Source organism: Pithys albifrons, chromosome 25 (assembly GCF_047495875.1).
Source record: "Pithys albifrons albifrons isolate INPA30051 chromosome 25, PitAlb_v1, whole genome shotgun sequence".
Lineage (NCBI taxonomy): Eukaryota > Metazoa > Chordata > Aves > Passeriformes > Thamnophilidae > Pithys > Pithys albifrons.
In genome coordinates, this window is record NC_092482.1 from 2,970,101 (window position 1) to 2,984,810 (window position 14,710).

The 14,710-nt window shown below is 50.0% G+C and overlaps 1 long non-coding RNA gene across 1 annotated transcript; it reads left to right on the forward strand.

Moving 5' to 3' along the window:
- Nucleotides 1–489: 489 nt before the first annotated feature.
- Nucleotides 490–6,872, forward strand: LOC139682918 (uncharacterized). Its single transcript, XR_011699695.1, has 3 exons — nt 490–572; nt 6,098–6,309; nt 6,625–6,872. It is a non-coding gene; the product is annotated as an uncharacterized lncRNA (long non-coding RNA).
- The last annotated feature ends 7,838 nt before the right edge of the window (nt 6,873–14,710 follow it).

Consider the following 14,710-nt stretch of genomic DNA (forward strand, 5'->3'; position numbering starts at 1 on the left):
AAGTGTTCATTGGACACTTCCAGGGATGGGGCAGCCACTGTGGGGTCCTCACTGCCCCCAGCCCCTGCACAACCCACCCCCTTCCCTCCCCCAGCACTCCCGAGCCCTTCTGGCTCACAGGGCTCTGCCAAGGGGCTGTTCCCTCTCCTTTTTTCGGGATTGTGGAGAGGAAGGAGGCTCAGAGCAATCCTCGTGGTGGCCTCCTGGGGTGGGGCAGGTTTGAACAACATGCCAGAATATGTGGCTGTCCTTGGACATGTCTAATTTCCCCTTTCCCAGCGCAGGGAATGTTTGAATCGCCCTGTAGCGCTTGGGCACAGGAGGGGAAACATCATTAACATACAAAGGGCTCCTCTTTCAACACCAGCCTTGCAAACTTTCATGATTTTTAGCTCTGTCTCATCACATTTGTTCTGCGTTGTGCTTGGGTTGGTTGGTTTTTTTCCTCTCTTTTTTATTATTTTTTTTAAGTCCTAATTCTTGGAATGGGGCAAACAAAATCTCAGCCTCTGGTAAAGGCTCTTCCTCCTGGTGGGAGCAGAGGGAGGTCACGGATTGCAAAGGTGGCACAGGTGGGGATGCAGCAGCAACACTGAGATTCTTTGGCTTGTTTCTGATTGTTTCTTTGGCTTATTTCTGATTGTTTTTTGGCTTGTTTCTGATTGTTTCTTTGGCTTGTTTCTGATTCTTGCCATCCTCAAGCAAAGCTTTTTGTGAGGGGGAAGAGAGAGGGGGAAAAGTTGTCACTTCTGGGACTGGCAGAGTTGAGGGGAGCCTGAGCCACTTCACTGATTGCAACAGAAAATTCCCACTTCAGCAGTGTGGAAAAAGTGACATTTTTCACTTTTCATTTGTCTGTTTTCCCTCTTTTTGTCTCACTCTCCCACCTCAGTGGATCAGGCTCAGGAATCATTCTGGGAATGGGGGAGTTGCCCAAGGAATGGATGTCCCACCCTGGGAATGTCCCAGGCCAGGTTGGACAGGGCTTGGAGCACCCTGGGATGGTGGGAGGTGTCCCTGCCCATGGCAGGGGTGGCACTGGATGAGCTTTGAGGTCCTTTCCAACCTAAACCATTCCATGAGAACGGATTTTTTTGGGGAATTGTTGCCATCACCTCTTGATTCCCCTCTTGGGCCTCCTGGTTTCTCAGGTGGGATTTGTTTATAGGGAAGTTTCCTGGGAAATGGTGTGAGTCTAAACCCCATTTCCTGTTGGCATTGGGGCCACTGGGCTGAAGGGCCTGACCCATCCCATGTCCCGCTGAATATTCGACCCACTTAAGCTCAGGTGTTTTGTGGCTCTTGCCAAAGTTATTCAGGTTAAACACCTTCCTTGGTCCTTGGGGCGCTCCTGACGATGGGCCTGGGGGGAAATAGGTCAGGTACTTGGAGATCTGTGTCACACTCTGCTGGCCTGGGCCATTCCTGCTGGGAGGAGATGCCACAGGGCTGACCCATCAGGATTCCCTTTGGAGGGTCTCGCTCCTCAGGAGGCTCCAAAGGAGGAGACACAGAATGGATTGGGTTGGAAAGACCTCTGAGATCATCAAGTCCAACCCTTGATCCAACCCCACTGTGATCACCAGCCCAGGGCACTCTGTGCCCTGGGCTGGTGATCACAGTGGGGTTGGATCAAGACATGGTGGATTCTCATTCAGTGCCACATCCATAGAATTACAGAATCACAGAATGGATTGGGTTGGAAAAGACCTCCCAGATCATCAAGTCCAACCCTTGGTCCAACTCCAGTCCCTTTACCAGATCATGGCACTCAGTGCCACGGCCAAGCTCAGCTGAAAATCCTCCAGGGATGGGGAATCCACCCCCTCTCTGGGCAGCCCATTCCAATCCCTGAGCACTCTCTCTGCAAAGAATTTCTTTCTGCTCTCCAACTTCAATTTCCCCTGGCAGAGCTTGAGCCCATCGTGCCCCCTTGTCCTATTGCTGAGTGCCTGGGAGAAGAGACCAACCCCCACCTGGCCACAACTTCCCTTCAGGCAGTTCCAGACAGTGCTGAGGTCACCTCTGAGCCTCCTCTTCTCCAGGCTGAACACCCCCAGCTCCCTCAGCCTCTCCCCACAGCACTTGTGCTCCAGTCCCTTCTCCAGCCTCGTTGCTCTCCTCAGTTGGGTTGGAAGAGACCTCTGAGATCACCAAGTCCAACCTTGATCCAACCCCACTGGGATCACTCTGGCACTCTGTGCCCTGGGCTGGTGATCACAGTGGGGTTGGATCAAGACATGTTGGATTCTGTGTCCCTGGAGGTGTTTCAGAGGACACTCAGAGCCACATCCAGTCCCTTCTCCAGCCTCGTTGCTCTTCTCTGGCCCCGCTCCATCCCCTCAATCTCTTTCCTCAACTGAGGGGCCCAGAACTGAACACAACACTCAAGGTGTGGCCTCCCCAAGGCAGAGTCCAGGGGAAGGGTCACTGCCCTGGGCCTGCTGGCCACGCTAGTTTGGATCCAGGCCAGGATCCCCTTGGCCTTCTTGGCATGATGGTCCTTCCCCCACAACCTCCATCTGGAGCCTGACTCACCCTGGCAGGAACCTCCTTTCATCATTTATGCACCTTCTGAAGGGACAGGCGGGAGACAGGGAAGCCAAACCCTTGGAATTCCTTCCAGGGGATCCCTTGTGGTGGCTCCAGGGCTCTGATGAGAAAGGACACCAAAGTCTGTCCTAATTCTCTGGGTTGTGCCCTCTGGGCTCTTGGGATCCTGGCAGGCTTTTCTGTCTTTGCTGGATGTTCCTGGTGTTGTGGGAATTGGAATGTTCTGTGAGAACCTCCTGCTTTCCCTTTTCTTCCCCAAAGGAAACGTTTGGAGTCTTTGGGGTGCAGAGGAGAAAGAATTGTTTTAATACCCTTTGGTGTCTCTTCATTCTGTTCCTTGCACCCAAAAGGCTTTGGTTGCCTATTAAAAATTACCTTTTTCCACAAAAAAAAAGTCTAATTTGTTTGCTGAAAATACAAATATATATAATGTCACTTACTTTTTAAAAATTAAAGCTGAATATTTTATTACTGATAAAAGGAAAGTCTTTGCTCTTCCTGCTCTCCTGTTTCCAATTTTTTGCCAATTTTAAGGCTAAAACTGAAACAGAAAAATGAGTCAAATTTGAGTGACTGGAATCTGAGGTTCATGTTGGTTTTTAAGCAGAAATTCCAACCAAAACAAATGTTAATGATTTTTTTTCCTGCTTTTTTTTTATCAGAGATTTTGAGCCATGGCCAGGCTGGGCTGGGCTGAACTCACCAGTCCTGGTTTGTCCTCCTCCCACCTGGACCTGCAGAGCTTGTGCTGCCCCGTGTCTCCACACAGGGTCTCCCTCTCCTTGGACAAGGCAACACTGGGGAGACCTTAATTAATCTTAATTTAGATCCAATCCTTGGCCTTGGTCCTACCACAGCCCATAGACCTTCTGCTGTCAGCTCTGGTAGGAAGGGGGTTATTAAGCCCTTAACACACTGCAGGAACCCAGAGGGTCTCCAGTGCATGGCCTGTCCCAGCTGGTTGTTCCATAAAATAGATGTAAAAACATCATCAAAACTAATTTTCACTGTGGCAGTGCAGGAGATGGATGAGGAGATGAATGAGGAGATGGATGAGGAGGTGGATGAGGAGATGGATGAGGAGATGGATCAGGAGATGGATCAGGAGATGGATCAGGAGATGGATGAGGAGATGGATGAGGAGATGGATGAGGAGATGGATGAGGAGGTGGATGAGGAGATGGATGAGGAGATGGATCAGGAGATGGATCAGGAGGTGGATGAGGAGATGGATGAGGAGATGGATGAGGAGATGGATGAGGAGATGGATCAGGAGGTGGATGAGGAGATGGATGAGGAGATGGATCAGGAGATGGATCAGGAGGTGGATGAGGAGATGGATGAGGAGATGGATGAGGAGATGGATGAGGAGATGGATCAGGAGGTGGATGAGGAGATGGATCAGAAGGTGGATCAGGAGGTGGATGAGGAGATGGATCAGGAGATGGATGAGGAGATGGATGAGGAGATGGATGAGGAGGTGGATGAGGAGATGGATGAGGAGATGGATGAGGAGGTGGATGAGGAGATGGATGAGGAGGTGGATGAGGAGATGAATGAGGAGATGGATGAGGAGGTGGATGAGGAGATGGATGAGGTGAGGGATGAGGAGATGGATGAGGAGGTGGATGAGGAGGTGGATGAGGAGGTGGATGAGGAGATGGATCGGGAGATGGATCAGGAGATGGATCACGAGGTGGATGAGGTGATGGATCAGGAGATGGATGAGGAGATGAATGAGGAGATGGATGAGGAGGTGGATGAGGAGATGGATCAGGAGAAGCATCAGGAGACACTTGTTGGTGCAAACAGTTGGGATTGCCAACCAAGGAGAAGCTTCCCATGGCTCAGTTCCTTCTGCAAGGGGGAACACCAACTTTTCCCAGAGTGCTTGAGATCCACATGGAAACTGAGATCCCATCAGATCTGACCACCTTGAGGGCTTAAACTGCACCTGAGCCACCTCCAAACTCAAACCCTGGGGCAGGATGGGAAGCAGGGATGGAAAGGGGCATTGAGGACACCGAGGAGAGTTGGATTGGAAGGAGTTTGCCATTCCTTCAGTGGGAGGAACCCTTTGGAAGGATCAGCACCAGGTGCCCCTCTGGGAGAGGCAAACGTGCTTCTCATCTCTCCTGCTCACTCTGTGCCAACAGGGTCTGGTTCCCATTGACTCCTGACCCCAGAGAAGAAAAGGGGAAAACCAAAAGAGGAATAACTGACCAAAGAAGGGCTGTTGAGGTCCATGGCAAACATCCCACCAGCTTCAGCAGGACCAGCTTCTCCCTCTCAACCAAGAGAAAGAAAAAAATCCCTTCTGAGATGGAAGAGTAAAAAAATAATGGTAGAAAATCCCTTATCTTGGTTTGGGGCACTGGTTGGACTGGGAGATATTTTATTCCCAGTTTGTCACTGTGAAGGGTCAGGACCACCTGGAACTGCCCCTGGAAAAAAGTGGATAAAATCCTTTCCTGAAGGGGAAAAATTCCAGGCCCACCTAGAACTGTTCCTGGCAAAAAAAAATGGATAAAATCCTTTCCTGAAGGGGAAAAATTCCAGGCCCACCTAAAACTTCTGGGAAAAAAAATGGATAAAATCCTTTCCTGAAGGCAAAAAATTCCAGGCCCACCTAAAACTTCTGGGAAAAAAAGGGATAAAATCCTTTCCTGAAGGGGAAAAATTCCAGGCCCACCTAGAACTGTTCCTGGCAAAAAAAAAATGGATAAAATCCTTTCCTGAAGGCAAAAAATTCCAGGCCCACCTAGAACTTCTGGAAAAAAAGAGATAAAATTCTTTCCTGAAGGGGAAAAATTCCAGGCCCACCTAGAACTGTTCCTGGCAAAAAAAAAAAAGGGATAAAATCCTTTCCTGAAGGGGAAAAATTCCAGGCCCACCTAAAACTTCTGGGGGAAAAAAAGGGATAAAATCCTTTCCTGAAGGGGAAAATTCTCTTGGGGGGAATCTGTGTAGGGTCCAGGACAGAGACAGTCTTGGAGAAGACCCCAGTGGGAGATGGATTTATTGTCCATGGAAGACTCCTGGATAAAAGCAAAGATCTGATTTTTTTGCTGTTGTTTTTTTGCAAAAAAAAAACCACCAAAAAAGAAACAAACAAAACCAAAAAACAACAATGAAAACCAACCAACCAAACAAAAAAAAACCAAACAAAAAAACCCACCAAAAACAGCAACAAAAAAATCAAACAAACAAACAAACAAACAAAAAAAACCCAAAAAAACCCCAAAAATCCAAACAGGTGCAGAAAAGGAAATGGTTTGGTTCAATGGAAGTGCCTTTCACTTAATAAACTTGAACTATTTAATTTAGGCTGATCTTTTAAGAAGTGCTAAGTCTGGCACCATCTTCCCCAGTTGCATTTCATCCCAGTTTCCATTTCCTTGCTGCTTTGGGGGACTCTTCCCATACAGACCAACATTTCCCTCCATCAATGATTTTCTTCCTTCTGAAATAAGAGCTGCAAACTTTGTGTTTCTTCCATATCCATATAATTGATGGGACTTTCTCTTCCTTCCCAAAATGCCAGTTTGGACTGAGAGCCAGAACCTGCAATAAGGAGGATTTGAACCAAAACCCACCCCTGAAGCAGCAAAGGGAGCAATAAAACAATAACTCTGCAGGATCTTGCACAGACATTGAACCCTCTGGGGGCTGCAGAGCTGCACTTGTTGCACAGGAACAGGAGGAAGAGGATTCCATGGGATGAACTGAGTTGGCCAAAGAAAGCTTTTTGCACAGGTAAAAATCAGTTTTTAAAAATGTGTGTGGTGTTGCTCAAGTTACCCCTCTTCTGCTTATCTGATAATATTATGGCTGTGCTTTCATCTTCTACACTCTTTCAGTTTTTATAGAGAGTGGTGGAGTGTTGATGCACGTGTGACACTGCAACATGGTTTATGTCGTTATTCCCTTCAAGGGAATGTCAAGGTGTTGATTCCTTGAGCAGTGGGTGGTTGCTGTTCTGTGGGAGGGGGTCCCTGCCAGCTCGAATCCAGCACATGGGCTTTATTTAGTAGAGTACTTTTCCCATGTCTCATGTACTTCTTGGTACAGGCTTGCCACAGAGAGGGAGGAAGCAAAGCTGCAGAAAGAAAAGCCACAGAGAAATAACCAAGCATGTCTGTTGGAATCACTGAAAAGGCTGGAGTTGTGGACTTCCACATGAAAGCAGTCCCAGGTACAGAGGTGCCAGAGGACAAGGTATGGTGGGGGAGATATGTAAGAGAAGTAAACCAAGAAAAAGCAAGCTCATTATATCTAAATTTATGCTAAATCTCTGGGCCTTATGTAAAGAAATGTAATTATTGGGGGTGACAGTCCAAGTTGTGAAAAGTAGGCTGAAGAAATACCTCCTGTAGAGACAAGGAGAAGGCTTCTGTTATTCAGAGAGAGTGCTCAGGGATTGGAATGGGCTGCCCAGAGAGGGGTGGATTCCCCATCCCTGGAGGTTTTTCAGCTGAGCTTGGCCGTGGCACTGAGTGCCATGATCTGGTAAAGGGACTGGAGTTGGACCAAGGGTTGGACTTGATGATCTTGAAGGTCTTTTCCAACCCAATCCATTCTGTGGATGTGGCACTGAGTGAGAATCCACCATGTCTTGATCCAACCCCACTGTGATCACCAGCCCAGGGCACTCTGTGCCCTGGGCTGGTGATCACAGTGGGGTTGGATCAAGGGTTGGACTTGGTGATCTCAGAGGTCTTTTCCTACCCAATCCATTCTGTGGATGTGGCACTGAGTGAGAATCCACCATGTCTTGATCCAACCCTACTGTGATCACCAGCCCAGGGCACTTTGTGCCCTGGGCTGGTGATCACAGTGGGATTGGATCAAGGGTTGGACTTGATGATCTTGGAGGTCTTTTCCAACCCAATCCATTCTATGATTCTATGATGCTGAGGATGTTCCTGGGGGTTCTCCCATCAATCCCAGGCATGTTCTGCCCCCACTGAATTATTCCAGGCAAGAAACCCCCTCTAATTGCTTTGCTCTAATTGCTGTCCCCTCCTGGTCGGGTTGGAGGAGTCCCTGCTCATTGCAGGGGGTTGCATGGGATGCCTTTAAATGTCTCCTCCAAGCCACTACATGGCTCTATTTATGTCTTATTTATTTCCCCTCCTCCCCACGAGTCTCTGCTCCCCCAGCTTGGCCCCAGCAGAGACTTTTCCACGGGAGGAGCTGGATGTCTGCATGACCTGGGAGTCAGGTGGACCACGAGGTGCTTCCCTGCCAGGTTCCTGCCTGATGACAAGTGACTCAACGCCCCAAGGCTTGTAAGGAAGCCAAGAGCCAACCCCTGATGAAAGAGCCCAGCAGAGAGAGGCACAAGGGGAGAGGGAAGAGGAGAAACCTCTGGGGATGTGCTGGAAGTGACTCACCTGACAGGTAGTGCCACCAGGCGGGTCTGTAATTAAAGCTCCCCCCTCCTGGTGTCTCCAGCCCAGCGTATGCCAATCATTCCCCGTGGCATTTTCACACTCACTCCTTATCTGTCAGCCTCGAAATGGCTTTTTTTAGATGAACTTTGAAGGCTTCATTGTGGCAGGAGACACAGGGGGCCAGACAGTTGGCTCCAGCACCCAGCAGAAGCCTTGGCTGCTTTGTGGGGACCAGATTTTCAGGAGATGGGAGCTGGTTTTTCAAGGTGGGACCAGGTTTTCCAAAGCATTTGGGTCCTGGCAACTCCCAGAGTGCTTTTTTCACAATTCCACCCATTGAATTGCAGCTTCTTCTTTAAAACCCCAGTGGGAGCCAAACTCTCTGAAATGATTTTTTTTTTTTTTTGCAGGGAGGACTCCCCACAGTCATGGAGAAGGAAATGGGGGGAAGTGCCTGAGTGGAAAATTCATGGAATGGGTTTCCAGGGCACTGGGGAGTCCCCAGCCCAGCACAGTCAGTTATTTTGGGTGGCTCAGGTTCTCAACACCCTCTCCCTGCAGGTGGTTTGGGATCCCTTTGCAGAAGGACCAAGGGCACTGCTATTAACAACTGATTGATGAGATTAAGTTGTACTTAATTAGCAAAACCAGTTGATTGCTTTTGATTCTTTGGCAGATTCATTTGGACTTCTGTGGTTACAACTCTGATAACTGTGGGAGTTATTCCTGAGCTGGGTGAATCAGGGATCCAATCCAGGTTCTTACACAGGCTGATGCTCTGGAATCAGGCCCAAGGAAATCTCTCCTGCTCCTGCAAAACCCTCTGGGGCTTCTGTTTGATTAATCAAAGGTGATTTTGTGATATCTGGAATCAGGCCCAAGGAAATCTCTCCTGCTCCTTCAAAAGCTTTTGAGCTTCTGTTTGATTAATGAAAGGTGATTTTCTGATATCTGGAATCAGGCCCAAGGAAATCTCTGCTGCTCTTCCAAAACCCTTTGGGCTTCTATTTGATTAATGAAAGGTGATTTTCTGATTTCTGGAATCAGACAGAAGGAAATCTTTCCTCTTCCAAAATCTTTTGGGCTTCTGTTTGATTAATGAAAGGTGATTTTGTGATTTCCTTTTCTTGACTCAGAAAGGACTTTGACAAAGCAGAGTCCCTGTCCCCCTCCCAGATATTTGGCACTGTGAACCTCTGGGTTCTCCCAGGGATTCTGGGGCAGAGCTGGAATAGAAACCCTTTCCCTGAGCCAGCTGAGCCTTCCTCCCACCCCTGTCTCCGAGGAGGAGGAGGATGTTGTGGATGCAGGGGAGGATGTTGTGGATTCAGCCTTGCCTCGCTCACCCACGCCTGGTGCCTTCTCCCAAAGGCCTCCCAGGAGCACCCCGTGACTCTGTGCCCAGGAATGCTGCCAGCAGGGACTGCTCTCCCACTGGGAATTGCATCAGGCCCCTGAACTCGTTCTGCACAGGATGGAGCGGGTGGTGACACCTGCTCGTGTGCAATGTGGCACCTCTGCGGGGACAGCTGTGCCCCTGGGCCTGGCAGAGGGGAGGGGACACCTTGTCCTAGGGGGATGTCCAGCCAGCCCACACAAAGATTTGGGAGCTGTTCCCACTCCTCATGGAAGGGGTTGGATGGAATATTCCCCAGTCTCTAAGATGTCTGTGACTTTTCCAGTTCTGGAGACACTGAGCTGATAAGAGCCCTCATGCCTTGGGCTTTCTCATCCTTACAGCTCCAGGTTTGGCCCTTTTTTCCCTTAAAATGCTATTTCTGCTCAACACAGAATCATAGAATGGATTTAGTTGGAAAAGACCTCCAAGATCATCAAGTCCAATCCTTGATCCAACCCCACTGTGATCACCAGCCCAGGGCACAGAGTGCCCTGGGCTGGTGATCACAGTAGGGTTGGATCAAGACATGGTGGATTCTCACTCAGTGCCACATCCATAGAATCACAGAATCATAGAATGGATTGGGTTGGAAAAGATCTCCCAGATCATCAAGTCCAACCCTTGGTCCAACTCCAGTCCCTTTACCAGATCATGGCACTCAGTGCCATGGCCAAGCTCAGCTGAAAAACCTCCAGGGATGGGGAATCCACCCCCTCTCTGGGCAGCCCATTCCAATCCCTGAGTACTCTCTCTGCAAAGAATTTCTTTCTAATATCCAACCTAAACCTCCCCTGGGAGACTTAAGGCCATGTCCTCTTGTCTTACTGACAGTTGTATGGGAGAAGAGACCAACCCCCACCTGGCTACAACCTCCTGTCAGGGAGTTGTAGAGAGTGATGAGCTCTGCCCTGAGCCTCCTCTTCTCCAGGCTGAACACCCCCAGATCCCTCAGTCTCTCCTCACAGGGCTTGTGCTCCAGTCCCCTCACCAGCATTACCACAGAATCACAGAATGGATTGGGTTGGAAAAGATCTCCCAGATCATCAAGTCCAACCCTTGGTCCAACTCCAGCCCCTTTACCAGATCATGGCACTCAGTGCCACGGCCAAGCTCAGCTGAAAACCCTCCAGGGATGGGGAATCCACCCACTCTCTGGGCAGCCCATTCCAATGCCTGAGCACTCTCTCTGCAAAGAATTTCTTTCTCATCTCCAACTTCAATTTCCCCTGGCAGAGCTTGAGCCCATCGTGCCCCCTTGTCCTGTTGGTGAGTGCCTGGGAGAAGAGACCAACACCCACCTGGCCAGAACTTCCCTTCAGGTTGACCTGGGCTGTTCTGCCCTGCTCCTTCTGGCCTTGCCCTGGAGAGGAACTTTCCCAGGGACACCTCAGGGATGTGCAGGAGTTTGTGCTGCTTCCCACTTCTCCCTCCCAGAGCATGGCCTGGAGATGTGCCTGACACCAAGCCAGGATTCAGGTCCCTTTTCCTGCCCATCTCTCCCTGTCTGTCCCAGCTCCCTCCTGCCTTTGTAGCTCAGCCTTTGTGGCGTTTCTGGGCTCTCCCTGAGGAGGCGCCGGCGAACTGGCGAGCCCGTTTGTGCCTGTGGACCTGCAGACAGAGCCCCGGGTGCTCCTCCCTGCTCTGAACATCTGAGGCTGGGCGAGCAAACACCTCCCTTGACGTTTCTCACATACATTAAAGCCGAAGTGGCTGATAAGGAACCTGCTGCCTTCTCACTTAAAGTTTTTAATGTCCAATTTATACAAATCTGCCACGTTGTCCTTCACCTTCATGTTGCTTTCCCACCCTCTGGGTTCTTGGGCTGTGCCTCCCTTTAGACAGGGCAGGACAATTCCCTTTTATCTCCCTGTGAAACCCAAGGTCTTCCAGCCTTTTCCTTGTCAGAAGGGCCCTCCATTCCCTTCAGCTCCCTCGGTTTCTTCATCAAGGGTGATTAAAAAACTCACATAATATCCCAGGTGAGATCCCTCAAAGCCATATTGAGGAATATTTCTCTATTCCCACTGGAAATGTTGATCCTGGGATTATATTTCCTGCACCAGATGGCAATTTATGGTTGTCCCTGGGCTGGATCATGCACAGGGATGTTCCTCCCTTTCTGCTGGAGGCAGTTTCTCTCTGCTCCAACCTGAAATGCTCAGGTTTTATTCTTATTCTAACTTATTTCCAGGTAGAAAACCTTCTCTCAAGAGTCACCCACCAACCTGTGGAAAACCAGCAGGATTCAGACAACTCAAGATCTGCATTTTAAGAACCTCCCAGTGCAGAAAAAAAAAAAGAGCTGAAAAGAAAATATTTTTCCAAACTGTTTGACCTTTGGGAAGAAATCATTCCAGAAAAGAAAATATTATGGTATAGAATGAAACAGGCCTGCTTGGCCAGACTTAAGTGAAATAAAATCCTCTGCCAGCCCTTGGGTAGCTGGTTTTGTGCTTGAGGCTGGGAGAGAATTTGTCCTTCTCTGTTTATTCAGCTTTGGAGTTTTGGGAAACGTCAACAGTGAGGGGGTTTTTTATTTTTGTTTTCTTTCCTTTCCGAAAGACTTAGAAATTTCAAAATGCTGAAACTCTTCCCAAAACGAACCAGCTGGTTATTGCTCAACTCTTGCTGTTCCTACCTCCGCCCTCCTGATGAGTTACATGGAGGGTGTGACATTCTGGGATGGAGCTGATCCCCAGGTGCTGGAAAGGGCCACTTCCAGCAGCTTCTCCCTAAGTTGGGCTCAATCCCTCTGTCAACTGGGAAACCTGTCCCTGCTGGAGGGAAATCCCATTCCTTTGGCTCAGGTGTCTAAAGGTGCCATTCCCAGCAGAACCAGCTGCTCCTGACCCCAAGTTATTCATCCACATGTTCCTCACGGGGCTTGGTGGAAGGTGGAGCGAGATGGTCTTTAAGGTCCCTTCCAACCCAACCCATTCCAGGATTCTGGGATTTCTACCAGTGGGAATAAGAGGCAAATCAAGCTCTGGGTGTCTCACACCTGATGCATTCAGGCTTTCTCTGCATTCATAGAAAAGGCTGAGGTTATTACCGGGAGGTGAAAATGAGATAATAACTGATGTCTCAAGGGTGCCAACCATCCCAGTCTGGAGTGATTCTTTATTTCAGGCACATCATAATTCCCTGGTGACTGCACTACCTGGAGCCTGGTGTCTTACTTGCATTTATGGCAGGTGATTATAGAAAATACAGTAATTAAATAAGTGCTTGGGCCGGGGAGGTTTGGCCTGGGAAAGAGTAAAATTAGACGAGGCAGAATGAGCTGTTCCAAAGTGTGAATCTGATTAATTTCACTTTCTTCTATGGAAACATGTCCAGTAATATTCAGGAGGAGGAGGAGGAGGAGGAGGGTTCTCCCAGGGGAATTAGAGCCAATAGGCTCAACCAGGTGTGTTACTGGGTAGTCCCATTTCACAGGGTGTTGATGGGACACCTTTTGGGGGGCAGAGTTGGCTCTCACAGTGATTTAACCACAGCTGTGCAGCAGGTCCATGGAAAACCATGGAGAGGCCTTGGATCTGGCTCCAGAAGCTGGGCACTGCTGCCTTTCCCTGCTCCATTGGGAAAGCAATAACTGGGATTCCTGGGCACTGCTGCCTTTCCCTGCTCCCTTGGCAAGGCAATAACTGGGATTCCTGGGCACTGCTGCCTTTCCCTGCTCCATTGGCAAAGCAATATCTGGGATTCCTGGGCACTGCTGCCTTTCCCTGCTCCATTGGCAAGGCAATAACTGGGATTCCTGGGCACTGCTGCCTTTCCCTGCTCCCTTGGCAAGGCAATAACTGGGATTCCTGGGCATTGCTGCCTTTCCCTGCTCCCTTGGCAAGGCAATAACTGGGATTCCTGGGCATTGCTGCCTTTCCCTGCTCCACTGGAAAACAATAACTGGGATTCCTGGGCATTGCTGCCTTTCCCTGCTCCACTGGAAAAACAATAACTGGGATTCCTGGGCATTGCTGCCATTCCCTGCTCCATTGGCAAAGCAATAACTGGGATTCCTGGGCATTGCTGCCATTCCCTGCTCCATTGGCAAAGCAATAACTGGGATTCCTGGGCATTGCTGCCTTTCCCTGCTCCATTGGGAAAGCAATAACTGGGATTCCTGGGCACTGCTGCCTTTCCCTGCTCCATTGGGAAAGCAATAACTGGGATTCCTGGGCACTGCTGCCTTTCCCTGCTCCATTGGGAAAGCAATAACTGGGATTCCTGGGCATTGCTGCCTTTCCCTGCTCCACTGGAAAAACAATAACTGGGATTCCTGGGCATTGCTGCCTTTCCCTGCTCCATTGGCAAAGCAATAACTGGGATTCCTGGGCACTGCTGCCTTTCCCTGCTCCATTGGCAAGACAACAGCTGCAATTCCAGACCAACACTGGTTCTTGGGGCCACCTATTTATGATATTTTTCTGATAGTCTCTCCCCTGTGGACGTGTCCAAGGCCAGGCTGGATGAGGTTGCTCTGGTGGAAGGTGTCCCTGCCCATGGCAGGAGGCTGGAACTGGGTGATCCTTAAGGTCCCTCCCACCCCAGAGCATTCCATGGAGCTCAGGGAAGCTCTTTGCTCTTCCCCCCATGTTTTGCATGCCTTGCTCCTCTCCAGCACAACAACTTCCAGCAGAGCCAGGGCCAGAGGTTGGAGTGGCTCCAAGCAGGAGGAACCTGCAATTATTCAGGCATCTCTGGGATGCCACCAGGGCAGGATTCCCTTTGATGCCGCGGCGTCTCCAGGTAACCTGTTCCCAATCAAACAGGACACCCAGGAAAGGGCACTGCTGGCCATTCCAGCAGCCTGCTGTGGGCACAGCAAACAGGAAGCCGAGGGATGGACCACTGGGAGCCACCCCACCTTTGCCCAGGGGTGTTGGGCAGGTGACGAGTCACCCCGAGCTGGTCCCTCTCCCGCTCCGGCGGTGACGTGTTGTTTTGGACAAGAAATTCCAGGAGCGTTGATAGGCCTTTGGCTCCGGGGACAGCGTCATTACCTGAGGTTTGTGGGGTTAAACCCACACAGGTCTGACCTTTCTCAGGAGCCCAACAGGATCTGGGGCCAAGGGCTCACCCTACATTGAGTGCTGGAGGTGCCAAAGGAAGGAGGATGGTCAGTTTGAGTGGATGGGGAGAGCAGCCATCCCCAAATGTGAGTCATGGTGCTCTGGCTTGGAACACCCTCCTCAGTGGAGGCCACCTCTCCCTCAGCCCATAGAGGGAGCTGATGGAGCTTGGAACCACCTGGCATGATAAATCCAGCCCTGGTGCTTACATAAGAGTGGGATGCTGAAATTCCTGTATGGCTTGGCCTTCCCGGAGCCACCCAGGAGGCCTTTGGTCTCCCTTTGACGCG